Source organism: Chlamydotis macqueenii, chromosome 2, assembly GCF_036417535.1.
Source record: "Chlamydotis macqueenii isolate bChlMac1 chromosome 2, bChlMac1.mat, whole genome shotgun sequence".
Lineage (NCBI taxonomy): Eukaryota > Metazoa > Chordata > Aves > Otidiformes > Otididae > Chlamydotis > Chlamydotis macqueenii.
The window spans coordinates 147,486,953-147,503,319 of NC_141557.1; positions in this window are offsets into that span (position 1 = coordinate 147,486,953).

Sequence of the window (16,367 nt, forward strand, 5' to 3'; positions counted from 1 at the left end):
TTCCCTCTCTTAGGATCCTGAACTCCTCCATCTCAAGGCTGCCTCTGGCCCTCACATCCACAGTCATTTCTTCCTGATTTATGACGTCCAGATTTATGAGAATCTCCCCTCCTTGAATCCTTGAGCACCTGTGGTAGGAAATTACCACCAACAGATTCCAGAAACTTCTTGGATTTCTTGTGCTTTGTTGCTCCAGCTCGTTTCAGGGTAGTTTAAGTCTCCTGCTCAAGGATCAAGGTCTGTGAACGAGGCTTCTTCCAATGTCTGAAGAAGGCTTCATCTGCTGCTTCTTCCTGATCAAGTGGTCTGTAGCAGTCACTAACCACAATGTCATCCAAGCTGATTTGCCCTCTAATCCTGACCCTTAAGCTCTCAGCTTGGTCATCATCCATTCCAAGGCAGTTCAATGCACTGCTGCTGTTCCCTCACATCAAGGACAATTCCTTCTCCTTTTCTGTTCTTCCTAAAGATTCTGCATCGATCTATTTGCATGCATCCATCCATTTATAATCTAATATTCTTGAATATGTGTATCTGTAACTACCTGAGAATAGAATTATAGATACCTAGAGAATTTCAATATGTTTATTTTTATGGCTCTTGACTCCTACAGGGTTATATAGCAAGTAAGTAGGAATTATGTGAATGCTGGGATGTCTGTGTAATTCCTAAAGGAAATATTTGTTTAATAAATTCTTCCCTATGGATCTAGCCCAAAGAATTCTATTCTCTCTATGTCACCAAAACAATTCAAGGTCTTTTCTAAAATGTTCTTTAATGTTTTAATTGAAAAAGATTAAAAAATACCCCACAGTTTTCATAGTCAGTTTTGAATAAAATGAAATTAATAAAATTAATAAAATTAATAACAAATTATGTAAGACTAGATATACTAAACTTTTTAATGGGTTGCACTTAACACAGTTAATGTGAACTGAGAAACATACCTTATATGCAAAGTTAAAATTTGTTAGTCTAATTAAAGTCTTAACAGACTAACCAAAAAGTTATTGAGTTATGACAATACTAACCTTAATAGTCTAACAATGATAGTAACATTTATAGTCTAAATTATCTAATTATTACAGAAAAAAAAAGGTAAAACTTTCACTGATTATATGGTTAAAATTGTTATAAATCCACTTCCTGGTGTCTATCCCTTTTCTCTGGTTTTGTGCTTACCTTTGCACTGCCTCTGAGATCCTAAGGTTAACAGGGCTAATCTTCCTCTAGAAAAAAATATGGCAGAGTCACCAGTTGACTGATCTTTTTTTTTTCTAAGGGTATGATATTCCTACTGGGGATTGCGTCCTACTGCCTTTGAGGTCTACATGGGGTTATTGTGTTACATTTTTTATATCTTTTTTCATTCACTTAAAGTCCACTTTATATCTGAAATTAATATATATAGCATGCTTTACATATATTGGACACCTTTTCCGTATTCACTTTGTTATATGTAAAACTACTTTTATGTAACTCTCAAGACTGTATTCCGTTATTGACCAGGATTTGATAATTTTTTAGATATTATAAGCTTGAAGCCTTAGGCTTTATCCTATGCCCACACTTTCAAGTTCTGTGCTATCATTCTACACTTGTGCTTTTCTACATTACTTTTTTATTCTAGGGTCGTAAAAAAAAATACTACACTAATAAGAAATTGAGTTCATTCAGCATGGAGAGGAGGAGGCTGAGCGGCACGTGTGTGTCTAATTACAGTCTTCCAGCACCTAAAAGGTCATTACTGCAAAGATGGAGATATTTCCTTCACAAGAATGCATGGTGGGAGGACAACACACACATTTATTCAGGGGAAATTCCATTTGGATATAAAAATCATAATATTTCCAGTAGGAATAATGAAATCTTGCAATAAGTTTCCCAGAGGAGTGGTAGCATCTCCTCCACTGAATACATTCAAGACTGCTTTGACAGAGCCAAGGATAACCTAATTTAATGGCTTCTTTCAACAGAAAGGTGAACATGTGATCCTAGAGTTCCCTTCTAACCTGGCCTTTTCTGTGATTCTGTCATTTTTCTATGAAAATTTCTTGTTTATATATTACAAGTATATGCAGGGGATTTGACGGTCGGAGGAAACATTGGTATTAGAGCTGTATGACTGCAAGGAGCTTTAAAAATTCAAAGAAATAAGTCTGACAGAAGACATAAAAAAAAAAAAAATCACTCCTTCAAAGAAATAATCTGGAATCACTGCAGCCAAAGTCTACAGAGGTTAACATGAGTCTTTCTGTGACTACAATGGCGTTTGGATATACTTTTAAGTGTCCTGGCTTATTGTAGGTTTTGAGCTTTCTTCTTTTTCTTGTGGATGTCTTGTCTACAGATGTCTAGCATTGTCCATATTCTGTCTGCACACTGGACTGGGATTTTTTTTAATTGCATTTGCAACTTACTACTGTGATTCCAGAAAAAAAGGTACTAATCTTTATGGCTCTGAAAAAAAGGTGGGAAAAAAGGAGGTGGTGGGGAAGATATATATTGTTACAGAATTGAGGTTCCTTAGCTATGTGCTTTAATAATGGAAAATATATAATATAAAAGAAGACTTTTATTCTTATTTTAATGAATAAATGTAGAGATTTTAACAAAATTTTGAAATTATATGTGGAAAAAATAGACATATCAATACAACTATTCATGATAACACATGAGCCAGTGTGATTAGTTGTAAGTTAATAGACACTATTAAAAATGAATTCTATGTTAAAAGAAATGGAAAGAGGGAAGAAAAATTCTTTTGAAACATTTTGCTTTAAAAAAAGAAGACCAACAAAAGACTCTTCCTATTCAGTGGAGCTGCCTGTGAATGCAAGGATAGCTCGAGTCTCTGTCTAGCATGCTAATCAAAAGACCATCCTTAGAAATAGTAAGGTACTTTTTTTTTTTTTTGCATGTACAGCAGATTACCCATTCAGTAGTTCAGTGCTGTCATCAGTGTACGCTTTACTAAGGAGATCCAAAATTTGGGATGCATGTTTAGATCATATGCAATGTAATTTCTAAATTTTTATGCTAAAGACCTTAAAGTGGACAGATTGAGATTCACTTAATATAATTTTACTTGTCACGTATACATATGTATACATATACAATGTATACATATCTAGGCTCCATCAGTATTTGTATTGACAGATGAGGGACAAGCATGTCTAATCATTCTGCGATATATATCCTAGACAGATGTCTAAGTTGACTATAAAGACATCCTAAAATATCTAACATTTTAAAAGGTTAATGTTAGCTGAAATCAATAATTTTCTGAAGTTAAATTGGCTATGTAAAATCAGAGAAAAAATGAAATCGTAGAAATAAATGTTTTTGAGCCTGATCCAAAGTCACTAAAGAAATCACAGTCCTTTTATTGACTTCAAATTATTTCAATATATCTATTAAAGATATCCACTTACAGAAAAATGATAGTTCAGTGCTATTAAAGTGTAGAATATTTTATTTTGAAATCTACCTCTGATAGCTGATGAGAGTAGGATATTAAATTTCTATTTCCTTCAGATTCTGACAATTTTTGTATTTTAAAAATCCTTTTTTTTTGTTAAGAAAATTATTGTATTTTTTGTTTCTTCAAACTATAAAATAAAAAAATAATGTTGTTGACATTGGACAGTTTTCCGTAAGACTAATTTCCTTAGTAAAATCTCAGTAGTTTTTGTAGTTAAAACAGAATCAACCTTTAGCACAGAGGATATACAAGTATTCAAATAAAGAAATAAAAATGTATCAATGTTTATCATACTCGCAGAAAATAAAGTAAAAAATGTGGTGATCTGGACATTTAGTGGTTTTAAGACATCATAAAAATAATATAATTATCGAATATTACATTTAAATGCAACCACCTTTATTATGTTTGAAGATAGCTGTTGAAAGACCAAAAAATCCCTATGTTTATTATATTTAGTTTTCATAAGATAAAAATTTTTTTTTAAATCTGAGATTAACTCAATTTTCTGTTTAAGAAAAATATCAATTATTTGTAACGAGCTAACAGTGAGGAATCTCTTCCTATTCTAGAGGATACTACACAAGACAATAATAGTTTCTTACTCTACTACTGTTTTCCTCTGCATTACCCAGAGAAGAGATCAAGAACAGTAAAATTAGAAGAACTGAATAACAGTCTAGCCTGTTTCCTATTACATTTATGCCTGATGTCTATTTTGTGTCTGCATGACTCTTACGAAATAGGGAGAACAGTTATAAAATTGTAAATTATTTTTTACAGGATACACCAGTGTAAAAAAAACCAAAACAATTTGATTATTAATATTACACTGGCAGCTAGGTTCCTCCTTAGTTCTCCAGTCTGGTATGCCAATTCCAGAAGACTGCATTTCATTACTTGATTATACTGTTGATAGTGTACTAATGTGTGGAAACACTGGATCAGCTCCCAGGCATGGGTTATTTTAACTAGCAATAGATTGCCATACACAAATGAACAACTGTGATGAATTTAAAATATTTTTCTATAGAATATTTGCTGTATATTTGCTATTTTTGTCCTTCAGCTGAGTAGAATCATTTTTCTTCTGAACGGCTTTTATTTATGCATACTCATTTGCGCTTTTCCAAGTTGGCTGTGATAGTAGTTTGGTTTCACTAAAAAGTGTCTAAACTTTCTTTCCCCTCTGTTTAGTTGTTCTCTCACTGAATTTCAGAAAATTTACATCTGTATGTGAGAAACTTCCTGCTAATATCATTTGTTATTCAAAGATTTGCTTACCTTTCAATCAGTTTTCAGTTCTTAAAGTATTCATATCAAAACCCCAATGCATAACATGTATCTTCATTTCTATAACAATTAGTTTTTTCCAGATCTTATTGTCTTTGGCAAAGAAACATTCTGTAATCCCGAAAGAAGACTGACTGTGTTTTCCAGCTGTGCTATAGCTCAGCAATTTGCAATGTTATTCCTTTTCTCATTTTTCTTTGCAATGGGGGTACCTTTCTGGAGAGCTCTTTGACCTCCGAATTTGTTAAGAGTTCCTGATGTAAGGTGTTATTAGTGTTCACTGGGAATGAAAACAGATGGGACAACTATGTAGCAATAAATGTTGTAAAAAAATATGAGTGTAATGACAAATCTACCAACATTTTTATGAACTTGATAGATGAAGTAGTTGTGTAGTCTTCTTAAGGTGGATTTACATTTGTGCATCCTAGTCTTTGATTTAAAAAAATAATAGTCAATGAAAATGTAAAGCAGACAGCAATGCCTCCTAACTAAATAAACTTATCATTAAACCTCTAGAGGTCCCAGCTATGTATGATTTCTATCTCAAATTTTCTGAATTCAGAAGATGTTGCTTTAGTCATGCCTTAAAGAGCTGCCTTGGATTAGCATGGCTTGCACTGCAGATCACATCCTGCAGGGAATAGTGAAATCTTCTGGCTTGAAGCAGGGGTAGTTAAACAACATGCAAAAGAGAATCCTTATGTTTTCTTCAATTCAGTCTTCCAGATTTTATTCTGAAGAGTTTTTTTTAATATAAAATGCTTCCCTTCGGAATGAGAAACTCTCATACATACTGTGGTTTTATGTTCTATGTTCTGAGGATGATTTCTGCTGGTTTTCAAAGCAATGATATACCTAATCCACAAAGATTGGCCCTGAATTTAGAGTCTGTTCATATTTATATTTGCACTTCAGTTACGAAAACTAAATCAGAATCCTGTTCCAACTTCAAGCAGAGTAAATTAAGATGAACTAAACAGATTTAGAACAAGTGAAAATCTACACTCCCAATTTAATCTGAGTGTTGTTCTTTTATACATATGTACACACACCCTTCATGTAGAATAGTGCTAAAAATATCCATATGAGATGCTGTCAAAACTAAATATCTTAATCTTGTCCAGAATTTGGTAATTTAATTTTTTTTTTTGAGAAATTAATCCTTTTTCCTTTATTCAGCACCAGTGAGTGCAGTGTGATTTTCTCAAGCCTGTCTGAAAAAGTGGGTTTTATCTTCATAGAATTATTGCAAACAGGGCTTTATAAATATGTAATATTTCAGACTCAAGTTCTGTAGATTAGGTGTGACTGATTATAGAGGTCTCATGGTATTATGGCTATTTCTTGATTTGACTCTTTCTGATATGGATATTTGAGTAAAGGTTTGTGAATTAACCATATCTATGTTTTCAAGTTTTAAGAACAAGAAGAACTCTGTTTCCATCTGTGGGTCCACTGGGACAATGGCCTAGACAGTTTTGTTTGCCTAAATAATTTAGCAAAGAACACAGATGGACAGAGCTTCCCAGAGAAAGAAACCCCTGTGCTCTGTTTATGTGAGAGGAACATAAAATAGGACTATCAAACAAACTTCATTTGTGCAGATTTTTGACCAGGAATTCCTCTAATTTTCCAAAGCACTATTACTTTTTGCAAACTCAAATTTTTCAATATAGGCAGCCTGATGTGAAAAAAAAAAAAAAAAAGTGGAAAGGACTGTAAGAGATAACTTTGATAACAATGATACAGCTAATGTATCACAGAAATTTGAGATCTGGATGCTTAGATAGGTCAGTGAAATTAAGCAAACTCTCATTATACCTTTTCTTTCAAGCATTACATGAAATTGAAATTATAACACGTTGAAGACAGATAATGGTGATGGTGCTAGGTAACATTTCCCAAGGGACCTAAGACAGATTGGCTGAATACGTTCCTCATTTGGGAAATGAACAGCAAACTGTGATATGAGAGCAATTTTCTGGATGGGAGAGAGGTAAATGGTGTGGTACTGGACTGTTTATATACTAGATACTCATGCCAGCTACTGGGGAATCAAGGTAACAGTTTTCTGATCTTCTTCCTCTCCAAGATACTACAACTGTTTGATTTATTATGGATCTACATGCAATAATGCTGCGTTTAATTTTCTAATAATGCAGTTTTCCTTGTTTCATATACAGAATCAGAATTCATCTCACCTCACCTGGCTTTAACATAAAAGATAAGAATCTAAGGGAATATTCCCAAAGGCTTACTCTAGCCTAGTGATTTTTATCTCCCTGTGATTCCTCTGAAATTGATCTAGACAATTAGGAATTCATCCCAAGGGAGAGAATTGAGGAGGGTTAACTACTAAGGGTACCAGGAGAACGTAGTTAGTGATTCAGAAAGTTCTGACTGGGAATTCAAGTCTATAATGTTAGTTCTAAGAGGAAAATCTACCTATTTGAAGTTAGTTCTTGATTTCGTTGACCATCTGGCAAAACTGTGGAGTAATATTGTAGTAAAATTAATTTAGAAAGAATACAAATAAATCAATTTATCAATAAAAATTGATAAAAGTGTTTTGTTTTGGTTTGTTTTCCCCAGTATCCACAGTTTAAGATTTTTTATTTAAATAAAATTAATGAATAAATGGCCAATCCTCACTGGAAACAGATAATGCAAGGTACTGAAGAACTTAATCTAGTGTGTTTATTATATTGCTCTCACATTTTGTTATGGTTTATGTAGCCAATTTTACATTATCTTTATTGGATTATTTTATTTTGTTTCTCGCTTTTTGTAATAGAAAGGAATATGGAAATGTACGGATTTGGAGCATATTTTTGAGGGTCAGTTTGAAATCACTTGCACTTAAAGTTAATACACTTTCATTACCTCCCAGCAACATATTACATTTTAAGATTTGCTTCCAGAATTAATCACAGGGGTTTTGCTTATAAAAGTGAAAATATATTGCAAACAACTGATGGAAACACTGAAGACTACTCTTTTAGCAAAGAAACTACTAAATAAAAATGACCTGTATGTTCATCATAATATCATTATTATTTGTCACAATGAGAGACATAATGGGTGAGATCCTACGAGAATATAAAAAAAGGTAATGTTGGATTATTGCCATTATTAAACCTACTCTGGCATTCTACTTCCATAAGTAGCTGCCTGTGCTTGATGCTTCAAATAACAGCAAAAGGCACCATAAAGCACCTGTCCGTTGCTTAATGTTATAATGAGAGAAAAAAAAGTTCTTTCCTGACTCCTACAGACTATCATTTTGTGCCCTGAAGCATATTATTTTATTATAGTTGTCTTAGCTTGCATAGTTGTAACTGTTATTAATGATCATAAAGTTGGAGCTTTGCCGTGTAACTATATTGGAGAAAGAAATAGGACAATGTAAAATGTAACTAACCTTGCTGTGGGAGCCCAGCAACCAGGTCAAATACCAAAGTGTTAAAAATACAGTTTTGACCAGCTATCTAATGTGAGGAAGAGAGGGAGAAAGGAGTCCACATTCTTAAAATGTATTATAATTTTATGGATTGTGAGTAGGTCATCCAAAGGTTTGCGCAGAAAATGCGCAATGGCTGACATACTTTCAAATTGCCGGAAGGTTTAGGCGATGGCAATCTAAATAAAGAGGGATGAACTGACTGGATATTTTAGCTGAAAAAGAGAAAAAAAAACCCTCTTCAAGGTGTTTTTGTTTGTTTTGTTTTGTTTTTGAGTTTTTCTGGGAGAGGGAGGTTTCTATGTGTGTGTGTGGTGTTGTGTTGTTGGGGTTTTGTTGGTTTTCGTTTTGTTTTTTTTTTTTATTTCTAGATTTACGTTTGCTTTAGTTGTAGTTTTGGATCAAGAGGAGAGAAATAGTACTCTGTTACCTCTAAAAATCATTCTGGAAGATAACTGGGTAAAGTTATACAGAAAAAAATTGTAAATTAAAAGCTGAAAATGGTATTGGAGTCTATGCAGAAAATGACCCTTGAAACAGTTAGAAGAGGGCTAAATGGAAATCTCTGTCCAAAAGTGCCAAAGAAATACAATCAAGGGTGAATGGAGGTTTAGCATTATAATGGAAAAATTTTGGAGACTAATCTAGACATATCTACATGTCTACTGAAACCTATGTAGTTAAATAGTTTATAACCAGCAAAATATTGTATCCATAAGCTACATCCTGAAAGGATTAAAAGAATAAAGAAGCTTAAATATTATATTTTTTTCCTTATTCTTTATATTCTGATTTCTTAATACAGTCCATTATTCTTATTTTCCATCTATTTCAATATGTAAATGTGCCATGTTGCAAAGACTGAGTATATTATACAGTCTAGGAATTAAAGATTTTGCATTTAACATTGTGGAAAAAAAACTCAACAACTGTTGATTGTTAATAGGTGGAAATGTGTGATGTTCTATGTTTTTTTTTGCATTCTAAATTATGTTAGCACAGTTACTATTTTCCTGCAATGTAATTGTGACTAAGTGAATAAAATGTCAGTTGGGATAATGAAATAAGTGTAGCAAGATGGTACCTAAACTTAATTGCGGAACTAGCAGCTGCATTCGCATATTTATGTTTGCTTCGGTCTTTGACTTAAACAGATTTGATGGTAATAGTTTTGAAACAGAGAGAGGCAGATTCAGTTTAGACATCAGGAAAAAAAAAACTACAATGAAGGTGATGGTACACTGGAACAGGTTGTCCAGAGAAGTGGTAGATGCCCTATCCCTGGTTGGATGGGGCTCTGAGCAATCTGATGGAGTTGGAGATGTCCCTGCTTCTTGCAGGGGGGTTAGACTGGATGACCTTTAAAGGTCCCTTCCAACTCAAACTATTCTATGATTCTAAATACCAAAGAAAAGCACTCTGTACTTTTTGTTCCTGGGTAGACCCTTCAGAAGGGGTCTACCAGTGCCTGTTTGGAGTAAGCATTTATGATTGATGTAGCAAGTTTCTGAATATATATAATTTCAAGAAGGTTAAGTATTTTGCTTGGGAAGCTATCCTCTAGTCCAGCAAGAACAAGCATCTGTTTGTACCAAGGAAACAGAACCATCTTGTTTCTTCTCTAACAATGCTTTCCTCACTGCTCACGACTAACAGGGAGGGACTGGTGGGGGATATGAAACTAAAGAACAGCCTTGGCTGCAGTGACCACAACACGGTGGAGTTCAAGATTCACAGGGCAGCAAGGAAACTACATGGCAAGCTCTCAGCCCTAGACTTCAAGAAGGCGGACTTCAGCCTCTTCAGGGACCTGATGGGCCAAGCGCCATGGGAGGCGGCCCTGGAGGGAAGAGGGGCCCAGGAAAGTTGGTCCACATTCAAGGAGCACCTCCTCCAAGCTCAGCAGAGGTGCATCCCGATGAAAAACAAGTTGGGCAAAAAGTCCAGGAGGCCGGCGTGGATGAGCAAGGAGCTCCTGGACCAACTGAAAGTGAAGAAGGAGGCCTATAGAGGGTGGAAACGGAGACAGGTAGCCTGGGAGGACTACGAAGAGGCTGTGCGAGTGGCCAGGGATCAGGTGAAGAAGGCTAAAGCCCTGACGGAACTGAAACTGGCCAGGGATATAAAAAGCAACAAGAAAAGCTTCTATAGCTATGTCAGGGACAAAAGAAAGTCCAAGGAGAATGTAGGCCCCCTCCGGAAGGAAACTGGTGTCCTGGTTACCTGGGACATGGAGAAGGCTGAGGTACTCAATGACTTTTTTGACTTAGTCTTCACCGATAAGGGCTCTTGTCCTGCCACCCAAGCTGTGGAAGGCACAAGCAGCGACTGTGAGGATGAAGAACTGCCTACTGTACTCGAAGAGCACATTTGGGATCATCTGAGGAACTTAAAGGTGCACAAGTCCATGGGGCCTGATGAGATCCATCCGCGGATCCTGAGGGAACTGGAAGATGAAGTTGCCAAGCCACTGGCCATCATATTTGAGAAATCGTGGCAGTCTGGTGAGGTCCCCAATGACTGGAAGAGAGGGAAAGTAATCCCCATTTTTAAAAAGGGGAACAAGGAGGACCCGGGCAACTACAGGCTGGTCAGCCTCACCTCTGTGCCTGGCAAGATCATGGAGCAGATTCTCCTGGAAACCATGCTAAGGCACATGGAGAGCAAGGAGGTGGTTGGTGACAGCCAACATGGCTTCACCAAGGGCAGATCGTGCCTGACCAATTTGGTGGCCTTCTATGACGGGGTAACAGCATCGGTGGACAAGGGACGAGCAATGGATTTCATCTACTTGGACTTGTGCAAAGTTTTTGACACTGTCCCACACAACATCCTTCTCTCTAAACTAGAGAGACATGGGTTTGATGGATGGACCACTCGGTGGATAAGGAGTTGGTGGGATGGCTGCACTCAGAGAGTGGTGGTCAATGGCTCAATGTCCATGCGGAGACTGGTCACGGGTGGCGTCCCTCAGGGGTCCGTGTTGGGCCCGGCCCTGTTCAACATCTTTGTCGGTGACATGGACATTGGGATAGAGTGCACCCTCAGCAAGTTCACCAACAACACCAAGCTGTGTGGTGCTGTCGACACACTGGAGGGGAAGGATGCCATCCAGAGGGACCTTGACTGTCTTGAGTGGTGGGCCCATGCAAACCTCATGAAGTTCAACCAGGCCAAGTGCAAGGTCCTGCACCTGGGTCATGGCAATCCCAGGCACAAATACAGGCTGGGTGGGGAATGGATTGAGAGCAGCCCTGAGGAGAAGGACTTGGGAGTGCTGGTGGACGAGAAGCTCAACATGAGCAGGCAATGCACCCTTGCGGCCCAGAAGGCCAACCGCATCCTGGGCTGCATCAAGAGGAGCGTGGCCAGCAGGTGGAGGGAGGTGATTCTCCCCCTCTACTCTGCCCTGGTGAGACCCCACCTGGAGTACTGTGTCCAGTTCTGGAGCCTCCAACACAAGAAGGACATGGACCAGTTGGACAAGGTCCAGAGGAGGGCCACAAAGATGATCAGAGGGCTGGAGCACCTCTCCTATGAGGACAGGCTGAGAGAGTTGGGGCTGTTCAGCCTGGAGAAGAGGAGGCTCTGGGGGGACCTTATAGTGGTTTCCCAGTACCTCAAGGGGGCCTACAAGAAAGATGGGGAAAGGCTGTTCATTAGGGCCTGTTGCGATAGGACAAGGGGTAATGGTTTTAAAGTAGAGGGAGGTAGATTTAGATTGGATATTAGGAACAAAAATTTTACAATGAGGGTTGTAGAACAGTGGAACTGATTGCCCAGAGAGGTGGTGGAAGCCCCATCCCTGGAAACGTTCAAGGCCAGGTTGGATGAGGCTCTGAGCAATGTGATCTAGTTGGAGATGTCCCTGCTCCTTGCAGGGGGGTTGGACTAGATGACCTTTGAAGGTCCCTTCCAACCCTAACCATTCTATGATTCTATGATTCTATGAAAATTCTTTTCCACTGTATCTCCATTAACTCCCAAATGGTGATGTGTTTTTCTTTCAAAATCAGTGTCTTCATGGAAATCAGTGTCTTCATGCTAAGTCTTCATGGAATAACGATTGGTTTTGGCAAGATACATGCAAGAGTGTTTCATCTGGAAAACAACTTAATTGTAACTCATATCAATACATGTTTATGGATTAAATAGCTATCAATGTCATCGTTGCAGGACTGAGCCAATTTGCGACAGTAATGACACCTCTATGATAATGTATTTAAGAAGAGGGAAATAAAACAAAAAGGAAGAAGCAGAAGTGCAGGCAGAGAAGGGGTTGGCGTGAGCCTTGTGGGTTTCATGACCTAACCCTCTGGCATTCTGCAGAGCAACTGTCTGAGCCTGACTCAGCCCAACCTGGCTGAGAGAACTGGAGAGGATATGTGAGAGAACATGTGAGGCATCCACCTGAGCCTGATTGTGAAGAATTTCTTGTGAGAGGAATGGCTGCAGATGCCAAGGATACTGAAGAAGGAGAGGGAGGTGTAAAGTTGCTTCTGACAAGATTCCCCTCCAGCCCATGGTGATGATCACGGTGAAGCAGGCTGTCCCCCTCCCGCCCATGGAGGTCCATGGAGGAGCAGAGATCCACCTGCAGCCTGTGAAGGACCCCATGTCAGGGCAGGCTGCCCAAAGGAGGCTCTGGCCTGTGGAGGGCCCATGCTGAGGCAGCCTGTTCTACGAACCAGAGAAGAGTAGATTATCAAAAGAATTTCAAAAGCAGTGACATTTGCAGTGCATCAAGATGCTTAGCGACTTTAGCTCAAGATTTCTACTGAGGAGGTATTGAAATAATACAAAAATGTTATTAAATGCTGTGAAAAATCTCAGCTCTCATCAGAAAAAAAAATAATCTGCTGCAAAAGTTGAAACAATGTTGTGTAAGATCCTTGCATAAAGCTTCTTGTATAAGTTTCATGTATAAACACAGTAAACTTATGTCTAATGACCATTTTAGGTTGAAGTGTGAGGAAATTTTCTGCAGTAGTCTCTTGAGTTCTCTTAGGTTTACACTACTAGCAGATGTCCCAAACAGTTTGTTAAAAGATATTTGGAGCAAGTAATGAACGTTTATCTCCATATAGAAGTCCAAAAGAATATACCAAACACAATACACATAAGAGAGAAATGTATGTGTTCATACATCTGACACTGATTGAGACAATGTATACAATGAAGATTTTCATTGGGAGTTGTTAGCAACTTATTGTCTCAAAAGGAAACGCTGTGCCTGCAAATGCTTTTTGAAGTTAATATTTAAAGAGTTCAAGATAAAGGACACTTTTTTTTTGTTTTCTGGTGTTTTTTTTTGTTATTTCACAGAATTTTGAACTCTATGTCCAATTACTTTCCAGATGTGTCGTCACAGTTATTTCATTTAACTTTATTATTTCATTTAACTTTATTATTTCATTTATTTAACTCTAGTACGATTGTGAGGGGAAAAAACTGTGCAAATTGGAAAAGTACAAGAGCTATGGTTAGCACTCATTTGTGCCAGCACAAACATTATTTATGCTTCATAGGTTTTAGGTACAGAACATATGAAATTACCTATGTAATTTGAGTAAAGAGAAATGTGGCACTTAATGTACCATGGAAAATAAATTAATTATAACTGAAACTTCAGTCATGCACCCTTTGCTACTTGAATGCATATGAAAGCAAGTATGTGGGCTACTAGGAGGAATTTAGAATTCTTAACTTTCTTGGAACCACAGACTAATTTGTACCAAGACTTTTGTCAGGGGCTCCATTTGTATTTTTTTTTCCAGAGGAACAAAAATATTATATTTTCCATCCATTATCTAAATTAGGTATTTTGGAAGCTTTTCACCAAAGTCACAAATGACAGAAAGAGATACAAATACATTTTTTAAAAATATGGTTTTCCAAGGATCTTTAGGATTAAAACTAGTAAGATTTTGTGCAGACACTGAAAAATAATGAAAAACATTGGTTTAGAAAGAAGCAAAAAATAAGACTTTCTCCTAGCTTCAGTTTTCTATAGAGCCTGGGGATGAGTCTGCATAAATGTATTCCTCATTTCTATCACAACTAATCACTGACAACCATTTTATGACACTAACCACTCAGTAACCATTCACTAACCATGAATGAGAAGTATCAGAAGGTAAACGGCAGGGAAGAATAAGATGTGGAAGGGATATTTGTTTAGAAAACATTTATAGTACCAGTGGATAGTGATATGTGGTATGTGAAATAATCTGAGACTAGGAATGTTGAGGCAGCTGGATAGTTTGACTCATGACATGGCAGGATAGCCATATTTTGTAGTCCTCTGCAGGACTGGCGCTGTCCTGTGTATCTCAGAATCAGTTTAGATCATTAATACTTATTTAATTATTCTAATTATTCCATTGGAATGTCACATATTGGTTAAAATAATCCACCTGACTGCAATATAACTATAATTGGGTATAGTTTGCTGCAAAGAAAGACATAGTAGTCCTTCTAACATAAAGAACAAATTCTGACACTGAAACTAAATGGAGTTTTCTGAAAGATTCTGGGTAATGATTCAAGGGCAAAAGGTATAGGATTGTTAACATTATAGGAGTCCATATAGATCAGTAAACCCACAAGATCATATGAATCAGGCATTTTGTGAGCAACCTCACATAACTACAGATGTACATGACTGTTGCATGTGAGCTGGTAATTCAAAGCTCTCTTAGCAGTAGAAGAAAATTGGTACTTAACTGTCTGCTGAAGATCAGGGTGTGCTGAATTGCATTCTAGGATTATCAATTTCACTATATTAACTATACAGCAAAGTATAGCCGTAGCAGATATTTGTATTTGATAAAATGAATTAATCTCACCCAAAATATAGTAACAGATCACTAGGCTGACTTTTACTGACTGCAAAACCAAGAAGGCATAAAGAGAGTGAAAACATTGGTTTACTAATAAAGGGTCCATCATTATCAGAGTAGGAAACCATTGGCAGATCATGCTAAGAAGGTTGACATGCTTAGTAATTTCTTTATATAATTCTTTACTAAAATACCAGCTGCAATCTAGAAGTAAATGTAGCTAAAAACAGCAATAAAAGAAGATTTCAACCTTGAATAAATCAAGAATAGGCTAGAGGCTACTTATATGTCAGCTGTTTTCATATTGTAAGACTAATGTTTTTCATTCTATGTAGTTAAAGGATGGACTGGTGAAATCAGAGCATAAATAGTTGTTATTTTGAAAATTTATGGATCAAAGATCAAAAAGACAATTGTTGTGCCACACTGTAAAAAAAAAAATGTGGAAAAAGAGGAGCCGTGCAGTTATCTATCTCGCAGCTTTACTTTAATTGCCAAATAGTGACTGGAACAAATAATCTATCAAACCTAGGTCACCTGGAAATAAAAAAAAAGAGTAGACTAATAGCCAAAAAAGATTTGTCAAGTACAAATCACCTCAAAACCATCTCATTTACTTCTGCAATAGAATAATATGCCTTGTAGACAGAATAGAAGTAGTAGTGTCATATAACTTGGCTTTTAAATCTTTTGACATTGTGCCTCATGATAGTGCTAAGAATGCTGAGAAAATATGTTTGAATGAAAAAGCTTGAGGGTGGAATTCCAGTAAATTTGGCAGGGAAATTTTGTCTGTGTCGTAGTCCTGAATTCACTGTTGAAATAATGGAGTTTCACAGGGATGAGTACGTACAACAAATGACTAAAAATCCTGCTTAGGAATGAGTTGGATTCTTCTCATTGGATCTTCAAGAGTGGATTAAAAATGTGTTACAAGTTCTAAATCTATATAGTCTATATATAATAGAATAGAATATCCTGCTGGAGGCAGGTGAAAAGACTGGATAGTTCATTGAGATTCCTGCTAGGTCTGTGATTCTTTGTTTCTTTGCATATGTAAATTTATATGAGAATATGTGGTCATTTTTTTACTTCCAGGTTTTATTTATCTATTCATTTATTTAGTTTACAGTTTTAGCAACAACGGGATTATTTGCAGTGAAGTGCATCCAGAATTACATTGCTGGAGTTCTTGTAAATATATCTGATTGTTGGTTAAAGACAATATGTGATTCAGTACTTGCGGGCAATTCGTATGTCAAAGGCAGAAGTAGATATTTAGTTA